Genomic DNA, 13,961 nt, shown 5'->3' with positions numbered 1-13,961 from the left:
AAGAAAGCTAGATTACAAGAACGTGTACTATAATGATTGTATTTATCACTTGCAATGAAGTTCAAAAATAGGCAAAATTCAAATGTTAAAAGTCAAAATACTGGTTAGACTTGCTGAGGTGGCACATAGCAATGACTAGGTAGCAGGATAAGGCTGATTTTTGGTTGCTGGCAATGCCAGATCTCTTGACCTGGATTGTAGCTACTCAGATATTTGTGATATAATAATTTACTGAGTGGTACATTTATGATTCATGCAATTCCGTTTTGGTGTTGCATTCCACTGAAAAGTTAGAGAAACATATTCTAATAAGGAGAGTCCCAGGAGTGTACATAAAGAATCGATTCTTTGGTGATTTGTATATTCTCTGACCACCATGCCATTAAACTGTAAATTAATAACCCAAATCATTAGAAAAATCCCTCATATGTTTGTAAAGAAAGAAATATCTTCCTGAATACCCAGCGCTCTGAGAAGAAATCACATTGAAATTTGAAACTATTTTGAACTGACTAGTATGAAAACTCGAGAGTCTTGTGCCTGCTATAATTATTGAATCTCTCCTCCTGTGATGGTTTGGTTTCTCAGGGAAGGATCTCCTGCATCTATGGGAAAAGGCAAGATGCCAGCAGTTTGTACAAGTTGGGAATGAAGCTAGGAATTAAACTGTTATGTAGCTTTTTTACTTAAATCCCTATATTGGGTTTGGATGCCTGCCTTCACCTGAGGCTGAGATCTCAAAGTCCATTAATCATCCATTTATCCCCTTCAGAGAGTAAGTGTTTCCTCAAGCTCCCAAGGGTTTGGGGAAAGCAATTTTCCCTGCCAGAGGTTGCCGAGAGGGGTTCTGGGTGTCTATCTGTGTCTTAACTATGCTTTAGAGCCATCATGTAATTTACAACCCCTACCATTACCCCTAAAGTGCAGGGGAACATGCCACTGCCAATCTCACAAACTACTGAAGGTCTGGTGAGGAGGATTAAAGACCATTGCTTTGGACTTTTTGTCACTGGTGGGTTAGGATTAAATGCTCTTGAGTCAGTTAAGTCAGACATCACTCATCTGTCTGCTTTCCACCTTCTCGTACTTTATAATTATTGTCTCCTCACCCATCCTGTTTGTCCTTGTGGGGTTAGGTGTCTAATGAAAGGGATATAGCCAGGAGTACCGAAGGAAGAATCAACGGAAGAACAAAGAATGAGAAGGAGAATGGATGAAGGACATGAACAGAGGTGCCTGGAGGCACTTGGAAACAGGAGCAAGCGTCCACTGACACGATGAAATAGCTCCTCACCCTGTTTCGGTGCATGTGTTAGATCCCAAGGAGTGGGCATGCAGTTGGACTTCATGTTCACACCTTGGGTAGTGGAGGGCAGGATCGCTAGGTCCTGTCATGAGAGTTCCATCCCGCTGCAAACGATGGAAGAGGATAGTTGTCCTCAACATTAAGGGGAAGAGAGTTACCTAAAGAGGCGATAAGAAAACACTGGAGGGCAGAACGCCAAATGCCAGTGACATTCCCTCCACTGAACCCACCATGGAAATTAGTTCCCCTATTGTTCATAGTCATAGCTCCTTGTCATTTAATTACATATCACTTATCATAATTTGCAATGTAACAATGATGCCTTTGTGATTCATTTTATGACGCACTGCCCTACCAGGCTGAAAGCTCAATATGCGTGGCCATATTAGCCGATCATAATTGGATGAATTAATTCTTAGTCACTCCATAAGCAGCTGGGTAGGGGCAGGGGAGAGTGGGTGCGAGGAAGAACAGAGAGAAGGAGGAGGGAAAGAGAGGACAGAACAAAGGGGGACCAAAATGAAAAACTAAGGAGGGAGAGACTGAGATGAGGGATAGAGGAAGATGCAATGAGGAGAAACCGAAAAACAATGCAGGGAGGAGTGAGAAAAGGAAGAGGATAATGAATCCTGTGGGCCTGCAGTATGCTGCAGAGAAATGTGTGTTTCCTTGTGTGTGTGTGTGTGTGCGCGTGCACCTGCGTGTTTTCTGTGTAATAATAATTACAGGGCTGGGCTCAACCTACCTGTAAAAATTGTGAATTCTTTCAAATATGAGTGCGTTGCTCAAATCTCTTCCCCTGAGGGCCTTTATGTCAGGACCACCTCTGCTTTTCTCCCACAGTCCAATGCATCACTCAGCTTCAGTTCCCCTGGTAACCAAGCTATCTGTTTCCTGTCATGTCTAGGGACTAAGAATGAGACAAAGAGAAAGGCAGAGAAATGTGTCTTCCACTGAGGTACCCAAGCCCCTATTCAGGGATTTAAAAGCACAGTCTAAAAAAAATTAAAATAAAAAAAAAAAAAACAATAAAAGCACAGTCTATTTAGTTCCATCTTGCCCTGTGCCCATGCCTGGTGGAGGAGGACAGAAATTGTAGAGAGGTCCAATATGAACCCAGAATTTCTACCTCTCCATAATGTAGCCACATGGTTGGAAGACCTGGACTCCCTTGCCCCTTAGCCACCTTCTCACCAATAATTTGTTGTACCCCCAAATCATGCCCATGAAACCCAGGATTCCTGCCCCATAACCTGCTCCTCCTCGTCCTACCCTGTAGCCTCTATCACATTATGGGTGGTGGGGGTTCCAGTAGCCCCATTTTCTGACATGAGCCTCAGTTCTGGCCAGATTTCAAAAAAGTACTGCTTCCAGAAAAGATCTTTGATCCACAGTAGTGGAGTCACTCAGGACAGACAACTTCTTCCTCTCCTGTTTAGCCTGGGAGACCTCTACCCAGACCATGAGACCAGTTATTAAAACTCCTACTTCCTGCTCCACCTCCCCTGTTCCACTAAGGGCCTTGGAGAGACTCAGAGGAGGGAGGTCTCTGCCAGGCTCCCAATTTTGGAATACAGCAAAAGTACTGAAGCGCCCCTTCCCTCTCCCCTTATCCAGTGTAGCCAACTTCTTCCTTTGCATTTTCTCCCCATTTCTGAGGCTGGGCGAGCATGGTGCCAGGCAGGACAATGAGGCTTCCCGGTGCACCAATTTGTGAAGAGAGACAGCACCAAATGTGAGGGCATGTCCCATCTGCCCCTCCCTTCTCTCCCAGTTTTGTAGATATCTCTGGAAGTCCATTTGTCCAGCCTCACTCTCTTTTCCTGGGTCGCAGCTGGGCACCATTTCCCATGTACTGGAATCCCTTCCCTGTACTGGAAGTCCAAAAAATCTGAGGAATCTCATCCCCACTCCTATTGAATAACCCATACTGGACAGAACCCAAAGCTTTGCCCATTCTCCTGATCTCAGGGTCTCTTTGAGTCACCCAAGTTATGTTTGTAAGAGGAGTTTGCTTCAAGCCCACTGCCAGTATCCACCTGCCAGCCACTTCTCTATGTGTCAAAACCCTCTCAGGGGATCACAGATTGGATTGGATGCTGGTCTCCGTCTGGATGTCCAGGAGGAGATTCCCTTGGAGTAGGACCAAAGTGGAACAGTAATGCAATGCTTTGCCTGATGCCCTTCTCCTGAAATCCCCCCAAACACCACTCTAGACTTTATGAGAGCAGTAGATCTTACTGTCAGGTAAAAGGTAAGTAGAGGAACTAGAGGCAATTATAATATGGAACAAAACTACTGGGAAATGATGGCTAAATATCAATGTTCTTAGAGCCCATAGAAAATCACCCATCACCTTCTTCCCCACAAAAAGTTATGCCTTCTGAGGATATTCCACTCTGGTTTGATTCCTGTTCCTAGCTTTTCTTCTGTCTTGAGGACTGCCCTTTTCTCCCCCCACCCCCTGCCCTCAAGGAAGAGAAAGTCCCCTCCATTCTCTCCTTCATTGTAGGGATTTGGCTTTTTCTTAACAATGGGATCTTTCCACATCTCCAACCCCCAACTCTGAACATACAAACACACCAAGGCACTCACACGCATGCCCTAGATCTAGCAGTGGCACACAGTAATCCCTAACCAACACACTTCTCAACATTTAAATTTGTCAGTCTACATTAACCTCCAGTACTCAGTCTGGATCTCATGGACTTCAAACCTCATTCCCTCATCCTCTGGCCATTACTGGTTTGCTAATATTCTCATTCTCAATTTGGCCATACATACAAGGATGTAAGTATCAGCATGTCTTTAAGTAAGAGTATGAAGCCTGAGGCAGGTAGGTCATAATTATAACAAGGCAAGATCTCTAGTTGATCTAATCCTTATTCTGACCCTTTAAAAGATCTAACTCCCGCAGGTAATCACTGTTTCTCTTGCATCCTCATGTTCTTTTGCTCTAGTGGTTATTCCCATCAGCATACAATCATGCTCCATTCTACTCCATTTTAAACAAATACCTTCCTTGATTACACTTCCCTACCAATTATTGGTCCACATACCTGCTACCCTTTTCAGCAAAGCCTTTATCATAAGTTGTCTAATTGGGCTGTCTCCTATTCTCCCCTCTCCCTCCAACAAATCTTGCATCCCCCTCTGCCATGTACTGGAATGGCAGTACAAACTTCTTTTTTCGTGCTCTTCGTGCTTTCGTTCTTTTTTCGTGCTCTTCAACAACCAGCATGATGTGACATCACAGTATCATTGCTGTGCTTCTGTTTAACTTCTTAGTAACATTAAACATGCTGCCTGCTTCCTCTTCCTTGATATCTCTTGAATTTCATGAAACCACTCTCTTCTGGTTTTCTTCCTTCCTGCGTGGATCCCATCCTTTGACTTAGTTAAGGGCTCCTCTTCCTCTAAACATCTATACAGGTTGACACGCTCTAGGCTGGTGCTCTGTATCCTCCTTTCTTCCTTTTGTACATTTTCTAAGTTACTTTTAATCAACTTATATGACTTAAATATATACAGCTATTCGTATGTCAATCACATCTCACTAATGTGGCTTAAAAATAAAATAGAACATATTTCTTTTCCCCCTTATGACTGCAAACACACACCTGCCAACCTCTGTATGAATCAGGGTGTGATTATGATAGAAAAAGGCTCAAGTTTGTTCAATCGAAAATAAATCTTTTTGAGAAGAAATCACAAGGGAATTTACAAAATATTCTGAACTGAATCAAAGTTAAATTTGTAGGACACATCTTAAATCAATCATCTTCTGCCTTAAGAAATGAAAAAAAAAAGAACAGAAAATCAAATCCATGGTAGATAGAAGAATGAAATGCTTAAAATAACAGTGAAGAGCATCAAAACAAAACTAAAAAACTCTAGAAAGTCAACAAATTCGAAAAGTCATTCTTTAAAAATAATCGGCAGGTTTATATAGCCTGAGACATACAAGATCAAGAAAAAGAGAGGAAGTCTCAAAATCATAAGAAATGCAGAATTGGACATCACTATAGGCTCTGTAGAAATTTAAAAGAAAGTAAAATATACCATAAAAACTGGATAACAACAATTTGGAACATTTAGGTGGAAAGGACAAAACTCCTTGAAACAATACAAACTTACCAAACTGACATATGGCAAAACAGGCTATGCACATGGTCCCACATAGAACTTACGATCCAAACTTTCCAAATAGCACACTCCATCCCAGTCAGTTTCACCAGTGTATTCTCTTAAACATTTAAGGAGGACATTATGCCATTTCTACACAAATTTTTCCAGAAAATTGATTAAAAGTGAAAATGTCCCAAGTCCTTCTATGAGGCCAGTGTGAACTGGATAAAATGTTAAGTTGCTTAAACATTTACAAATCTGGTAATGTAATGTATCCCAACAGAATAAAAACAAAATGATATGGTGTTATGAATAGAAAGAAAAGAAGCTTTTGACAGAATTTAACACACACATATGATAAAAATTCTCAGAAAATTGGGAAGAGAAGGAAACTTCCTCAACCTGTGAAGGATAGCAGTGAAAAACTTATGTGTAACATTATACTCAAACATAAAAGGCTAAGTGTTCACCCCATAGGATCAGGGGCAACCCCTCCCTTATTTAACGATGTACCAGAGGTCTTCATCAGTGCTAGAAGACAAGAAAATAAAATAAAAATTATAAATATTGGCAAAGAAGAAGTCAAAATGCGATTTTCTAGATAACATGATTTTTTTCATGGAAAAACATGTTCAGCCTACAAAAACTTGCTCCAAATAATAAGTATGTTTAATAAGGTTGCAGGCAGGTATTAAGGAGGGCAGTTGTTGTGATGAGCATTGTGTATTTTGTGTAAGCAATGAATCACTGAATTCTAGTCCTGAAATCAATATTGCACTGTATGTTAACTAACAAAATTTAAATTAAAAAGCAAGGTTGCAGGTAAGTCATTAAAAAAAGTCAGCTGTCTCTATATACTGATTATTACCAATTGGAAGTGCAGTTTAAGAAATAATACGGTTATAATTCCAAATATCTAAGAATAAATCTAGCAAAAGTGTACAATATTCCTACACCAAAACTACAAAATATCATGAAGAGAAAGCTTAAGAGAACTAAATAAATGCAAAAAGGCTAAAAAACAAAAAGTTTTAATCGCAGTGTAGTTAACGTCCAGTGTTCTATCATTTTCAGGTGCACGATGTAGTGATTCAACAATGCCATATACTGCACGGTGCTCATCAAGGTAAATGTACTCTTAATCCCCTTCAACCTGTTTTACCTACCCATCCCCCACCCACCTCCCCTCCGGTAACTCTCTGTTCTCTATGGTTAAGAGTATGTGTTTTGGTTTGTTTCTTTTTTTAGAAAAACTCAAGTTATATGTCATTTCTCCCCTGATTGTCTACAGATTCATTTTGACTGCTATGAAAACTGCAGCAGACTTCTAAAAGTAATTTACAAATTGACTAAAAACGTATGTAGAAAAACCAAGTATCTGGAATTGTCAACACATTCTTGAGGAAGACAGGTTATGTTACCCTACGTCAGGACTTGCTATAAAGTTACAGTAATCAAGACAATATACAGCAATCAAGACTTTAAGAGTAGACAAATAGACAAATGGATGATAATCAACTCCAGAAATAGAGCCACCTATTCACATAGCCAACTGATTTTCATCCAAAGCATCAAGCAAATTTCGTAGCTTAAGGTTTCAATGTCCTCCAGCCAAAAGAGCTCCAGGAACATTAATTAAACAAGTTGCAATGAGGGGGAACACACACCATGGAGAATCACAGGGAGTGTCAGTAAGAGGCTGTTAAAGAGAACCTTCTACAGGATTTGAGCTTTGGTCGAATGATTGAAGGATGATGTAACACAAGGGAAGATCCAGTCTAATTTGAATGCTTTCAGAAGGCATGGATAATCTTCTCATTGGTTGTCTATCTCAATACACCTTATCTACAGGAAGGAGGGATTCAAAGGATGATAAATTTATAGTTGGTAAAGAAGCAGCAGTCACTCATTTTGTCCAAGAGAGTGGGTGTATGGTATTTTATGTGTGGCACAGGGACTTTCCTTTTGCCTGTGCTTGGACACAATTATGGAACAGCCATGCTTTGTTTCATTTTATCATGGTCTCAGAATAACCCTGTCTGAGACTTGTATTTAGTGAATATGTTTCTGTTTGTTAGTAGAATAATGTGGCCTACCTGTGGGATTATAGGGGAAAGGAGAGAAAATGAGTGGGAAAAATCAGAGAGGTGACAAAACATGAGAGACTCCTAACTCTGAGAAACGAACAAGGGGTACCAGCAGGGGAGGGGGGGGGAATGGCCTGACTGGGTGATGGGCACCAAGGGGCACCTGACTAGATGAGTACTGGATGTTATATGTTGGCAAACCAAACTCCAATAAAACATAGATGATAGATAGATAGATAGATAGATAGATAGATAGATAGATAGATGATATAATATTATATATATATACATATATACACATACATATATAGAAACAAAGGGATAGAAGAAAATTATTTGCTCTGATAAGGATCACACTCAGACAACATAATTAATGATGAATTACTGAAAGTGTTCTTCCTGAGACTTGAATGGTAGAAAGGATCCAAGGTTGGCTATTATCTCCACTTGTGTCCAAAAATATCGTGGTAACCCTGACTACTGAAGTAGAGGAAAATCAATTTAAAAAATTGATCAAGGGGCATCTGGGTGATTCAGTGCTTGAGTGTCTGCCTTCAGCTGAGGGCATGATCCCAGGGTCCCGGGATTGAGTCCTGCATTGGGCTTCCCGTGGGGAGCCTGCTTCTCCCTCTGCCTATGTCTCTGTCTCTGTCTCTGTCCATCATGAATAAATAAATAAAATCTTAAAAATAAATAAATAAATAAATAAATAAATAAATAATTGATCAACTATATTGAAAGGAAGGAATTAAAATATCTTTATTCACAGATGGTATAGTTACATGTATACTCAATTCAAAAGAACCTACAAGCTCTTAGAATACATACGTGAGTTTAGCAAGATCACAGGGTATAAAGCCAATAAATAAACATCAATCATTTTCTATGTATTAGCAACCAACCAATGTTTTCAAAAAAATTAAAACCAAACCATACACAATAGCACTAAACAGACAAAATACAAAGGAATCAATCAAATGAAAGAAGTGCAAGGTCTCTGCAATTAAACCACAAAATGCTATTCAAAGAATTTTTTAAATTCGAATGCTGGATGATTTCACTCATATGTGGAATTTAAGAAGCAAAACAAATGAGCAAAGGGGGAAAAAAGAGAGAAGAAGACAGGCAAAACAAGAAACAAACACTTAACCACAGAGAACAAACTGATGCTTACCAGAGGGGAGATTAGTGGGGGGATGGGTAAATATGTGATGGGGATTAGGCAGTGCACTTGACATGATGAGCATCAGGTGTTATATGGAAGTCTGCAATCATTGTATTGCACACCTAGAACTAATATTACACTCTATGTTAACTATTTGGAGTTTAAATAATTTTTGTATTGGAGTTCAATTTGCCAACATATAACATAACACCCAGTGCTCACCCCGTCAAGTGTCCCCCCCTTAGTGCCCATCACCCAGTCATCCCAGCCCCCCACCCATCTCCCTTTCCACCACCCCTTGTTCGTTTCCCAGAGATAGGAATCTCTCCTGTTCTGTCACCCTCACTGTCATTTCCCACTCATTTTCACTCCTTTCCCCTTTAATCCCTTTCACTATTTTTTATACTCTTCAAATGAATGAGACCATATAATGTTTGTCCTTCTCCGAATGACTTGATTCACTCAGCATAATACCCTCCAGTTCCATCCATGTTGTGTCTGTTTTTGTGCCAATACCACACTGTCTGATGATCACAGCTTTGTAGTACAATCTGAAATCCAGCATTGTGATGCCCCCAGTTCAGGTTGTCTTTTGTATTATTCCCCTGGCTATTTGGTGTCTTTTCTGATTCCACACAAATCTGAAAATAATTTGTTCCAACTCTCTGAAGAAAGTCCATGGTATTTTGATAGGGATTGCATTACATGTGTAAATTGCCCTGGTTAACATTGACATTTTCACATATTAATTCTTCCAGTCCATGAGCATGGAATATTTTTCCATCTCTTTGTGTCTTCCTCAATTTCTTGCAGAAGTGTTCTGTAGTATTCAGGGTATAGATAGTTTACAACTTTGGTTAGGTTTATTCCTAGGTGTCATATGATTTTCGGTGCAATTGTATATGGGATTGACCCCTTAATTTCTCTTTAGTCTCATTGCTAGTGTACACAAATGCCACTGATTTCTGGGCATTGGTTTTGTATCCTGCCACACTGCCAAATTGCTGTATGAGTTCTAGCAATCTTGGGGTGGAGTCTTTTGGGTTTTCTACGTACAGTATCATGTCATCGGAGAAAAGGGAGAGTTTGACTTCTTTGCCAATTTGAATACCATTTATTTCTTTTTGTTGCCTGATTGCTGAGGCTAGGACTTCCAGTACTATGTTGAATAGCAGTGGTGAGAGTGGAAATCCCTGTCCTGTTCCTGATCTTAGGGGAAAGCCTCCTATATGGTTCTTGTTTTTTCTCTTGCTGATATGATCAATCACGTTGATTGCTTTACAAGTGTTGAACCAGCATTGCATCTCGTGGATAAATCCCACTTGGTCATGATGAATAATCTTCTTAATGTATTGTTGGATCCTATTGTGTAGTATCTTGTTGAGAATTTTTGCCTCTGTTTTCATCAGGGATATTGGTCTATAATTCTCCTTTTTGGTGGGGTCTTTGCCTGATTTTGGGTAATTAACATATCTTAATTCTAAGGTGATGCTGGCATCATAGAAGGAGTTTGTAAGTATTCCTTCTCTTTCTATCTTTCTGAACAGCTTTAGTAGAATAGATGTGGTATCTTCTTTGAACGTTTGATAAAATTCCCCTGGGAGGCCATCTGGCCCTGGACTTTTGTGTCTTGGGAGTTTTGGGATGACTCCTTCAATTTCCTCCCTGGTTATTGGCCTGTTCAGGTATTCCTATTCTTCCTCTTCCAGTTTTGGTAGTTTGTGTTTTTCCAGAAATGCATACATTTCTTCTAGATTGCCTAATTTATTGACGTATAGCTGGTCAGAATATGTTTTTAAAGTCATTTGTATTTCCTTGGTGTTGGTGGTGATCTCTCCTTTATCATTCATGATTTTATTAGAGTCTTTTCTCTCTTCTTTTTAATAAGGCTGGCTAATGGTTTATCTATCTTATTAATTCTTTCAAAGAACCAACTCCTGGTTTTGTTAATCTGTTCCACAGTTCTTCTGGTCTCTATTTCATTCAGTTATGATCAAATCTTTATTAATTCTCTTCTTCTGCTGGGTGTAGGATCTATTTGCTCTTTTTTCTCCAGCTCCTTTATTTTTATTTTAATAATAAATTTATTTTTTATTGGTGTTCAATTTGCCAATACAGAATAACAACCAGTGCTCATCCCGTCAAGTGCCTCCCTCAGTGCCCGTCACCCATTCCCCCCCAACCCCCGCCCTCCTCCCCTTCCACCACCCCTAGTTCATTTCCCAGAGTTAGGAGTCTTCATGTTCTGTCTCCCTTTATGATATTTCCTACCCATTTCTTCTCCCTTCCCTTCTATTCCCTTTCACTATTATTTATATTCCCCAAATGAATGAGACCATATAATATTTGTCCTTCTCCTATTGACTTATTTCACTCAGCATAATACCCTCCAGTTCCATCCACGCTGAAACAAATGGTGGGTATTTGTCATTTCTAATGGCTGAGTAATATTCTGTCTCCAGCTCCTTTAGGTGCAAGATTAGCTTTTGTTTTTGAGTTCTTTCTAGTTTTTGAATGGATGATTGTATTGTGATGTATTTCCCCCTCTGGGCTGCTTTTGTTGTATCCGATAGATTTTGAATGGTTGTATCTTCATTCTCATTAGTTTCCATGAATCTTTTTAATTCTTCCCTAATTTCCTGGTTGACCCTTTCATCTTTTAGCAGGATGGTCCTTAACCTCCACGTGTTCGAAATCCTTCCAAACTTTTTCTTGTGATTTAGTTCTAGTTTCAAACTATTATGGTCTGAAAATATGCAGGGGATGATCCCAATCTTTTGGTATCGGTTAAGACCTGATTTGTGACCCAGTATGTGGTCTATTCTGGAGAAAGTTCCATGTGCACTTGAGAAGAATGTGTATTCAGTCACGTTTGGATGTACAGTTCTGTAAATATCTGTGAAATCCATCTGGTCCAGTGTATCATTTAAAGCTCTTGTTTTTAAAAAAAAAAAAAATAAAGCTCTTGTTTTTTTGGAGATGTTGTCCTTAGAATGTCTGTCATTTGTAGAAAGTGCTATATTCAAGTCACCAAGTATAAGTGTTTTATTATCTAAGTATGTCCTGACTTTGGTTATTAATTGATATACTTGGCAGCTCCCACATTTGGGGCATAGATATTCATGATTTTAGGTCCTCTTCTGGATAGATCTTTTAAATATGATATAGTGTTCCTCTTCATCTCTTACTACAGTCTTTGGGATAAACTTTAATTTATCTGATATAAGGATGGCTACCCCTGCTTTCTTTTGAGGACCATTTGAATGGTAAGTGGTTTTCTAACCTTTTATTTTCAGCCTATAGGTGTCCTTTTTGTGTGAAATGAGCCTCTTGTAGACGGCAAATAGATGGGTCTTGCTTTTTTATGGAGTCTGAAACCCTGCGCCTTTTGATGGGGTAATTAAGCCCATTCATGTTCAGAGTTGAAAGATATTGAAAGATATGAATCTAGTGTCCTCATGATACCTATTCAGTCCCTGTTTTTGTGGATTGTTTCCTTGGACTTCCTCTTTCTTTTACCGGGTCCCCCTTAATATTTCTTGCAGAGCTGGTTTGGTGGTCACATATTCTTTCAGTTTCTGCCTATATTGGAAGCACTTTATCTTTCCTTCAATTCTGAATGAGACCTGGATAAAGTATTCTTGGTTGCAGGTTCTTCTCATTTATTACCCTATATATATCATGTCAGCCCTTTCTGGCCTGCCAGGTGGAGAGGTCTGCTTTAATCTAATACTTCTCCCCATATTAGTTAGGGATCTCTTGTCTCTTGCTCCTTTAAGGGTTTTCTCTTTATCTTTGGAATTTGCAAGTTTCACTCCTAAGTGTCGGGGTTTTGAACGGCTTTTGTTGATTTTAGTGGGGATCTCTCTATCTCCTGGATCTGAATCCCTGTTTCCCTCCCGAAGTTATGAAGGTTCTCAGCCATGATTTGTTCAAATACACTTTCTCGTCCTCTGTCCCTTTTGGCGCCCTCTGGAACCCCAATTAAACGTAGATTTTTCCTTCTGAGGCTGTCATTTATTTCCCTTAACCTTTCCTCATGGTCTTTTAATTGTTTTTCTCTTTTTTCCTCAGCTTCCTTCCTTGCCATCACCTTGTCTTCTATGTCACTCACTTGTTCTTCTACCTCATTAACCCTCGTCGTTAGGACTACCAGTTTGGATTGCATCTCATTTAATTGATTTTTAATTTTGGCCTGATTAGATCTGAATTCTGCAGTCATGAAGTCTCTTGAATCCTTCATGTTTTTTTTCCAGTGCCACCAGTAGCTTTGTAATTGTGCTTCTCAATTGGCTTTCTGACATCGAATTGTACTCCAAATTTTGTAACTTGTGGGAGAGAGTACTGTTTCTGATTCTTTCTTTGTGGTGAGTTCTTTCTAGTCATTTTGCTCAGTGCAGAGTGGCTAAAAATGAGTTGTACTTGTTAGAAGCGCAAACTCTTCTCTCTGTAGCATTCCAGCTGTTGTGTCTTTAAAGCTCCGGTCAATTTCCTAGGTTTTCAGGATGATTTGAAAGTTATCTAGGTAAGCTGGTGGGACAGGTGACTTTGGGACCCTGGCCCTCTGCCGTCTTGCCCCACCCCCCATTTGTTCTTTTTATCTCTAGTCATTAAATCAGTGCTGCTGCATGACACTGTAACTCTTGACTTTTTATATCCAGTCATAGACTTTCAGCACAGTATTTATTTTGAAATAAGTAAAAATTCTTATTTTTCTCTCTTATTAATGTAAAGTTTGGCACTCTTGTCTGATGCCATCAGACATCTTGATTATTGTGACAACTCTAGACCTGCCTGCTCTAACTAATGTAATCATGTGCAACGTCTGCAGGTTTTTTAATAGTCAATCACACAGAGAACTGACAAACTGATACTGTGTATTGTTTGCTTCTTGATACGGAGATGTATAAAAAGTTAAAACGAACGAGTTTTGTAGTTTAGTGATGTCCATATACATAAAGGGATATATTAATACTGGGTCACTTAAATTGTTATTCACATAAGCCACTGTAGTAGATAAAACTTTATGCTACACTCATGTATGTGTTGCCCCACACTGTGTGTGATCTTGTTCTTTTTGTTAAGCAGCACTCATGTAGACAGTGCATTTCTAAACATGTTGAGCACTCAAAAGTGCAGTCAGCAGTAAGTTCTTTTAATGAATATCAGTTTTAATTTATGGACAGCCTTAACAATATTCTGTACAAAATACTGCACTGTGTTGCACAGATACTACTTGGTTTTCCTCCATTCATATTTTTATGATAGAACCTCA

The sequence above is a fragment of the Vulpes lagopus genome, chromosome X (assembly GCF_018345385.1).
Source record: "Vulpes lagopus strain Blue_001 chromosome X, ASM1834538v1, whole genome shotgun sequence".
Lineage (NCBI taxonomy): Eukaryota > Metazoa > Chordata > Mammalia > Carnivora > Canidae > Vulpes > Vulpes lagopus.
The sequence above is the reverse complement of the archived record's forward strand: the minus strand, read 5'-3'. Positions refer to the sequence as shown.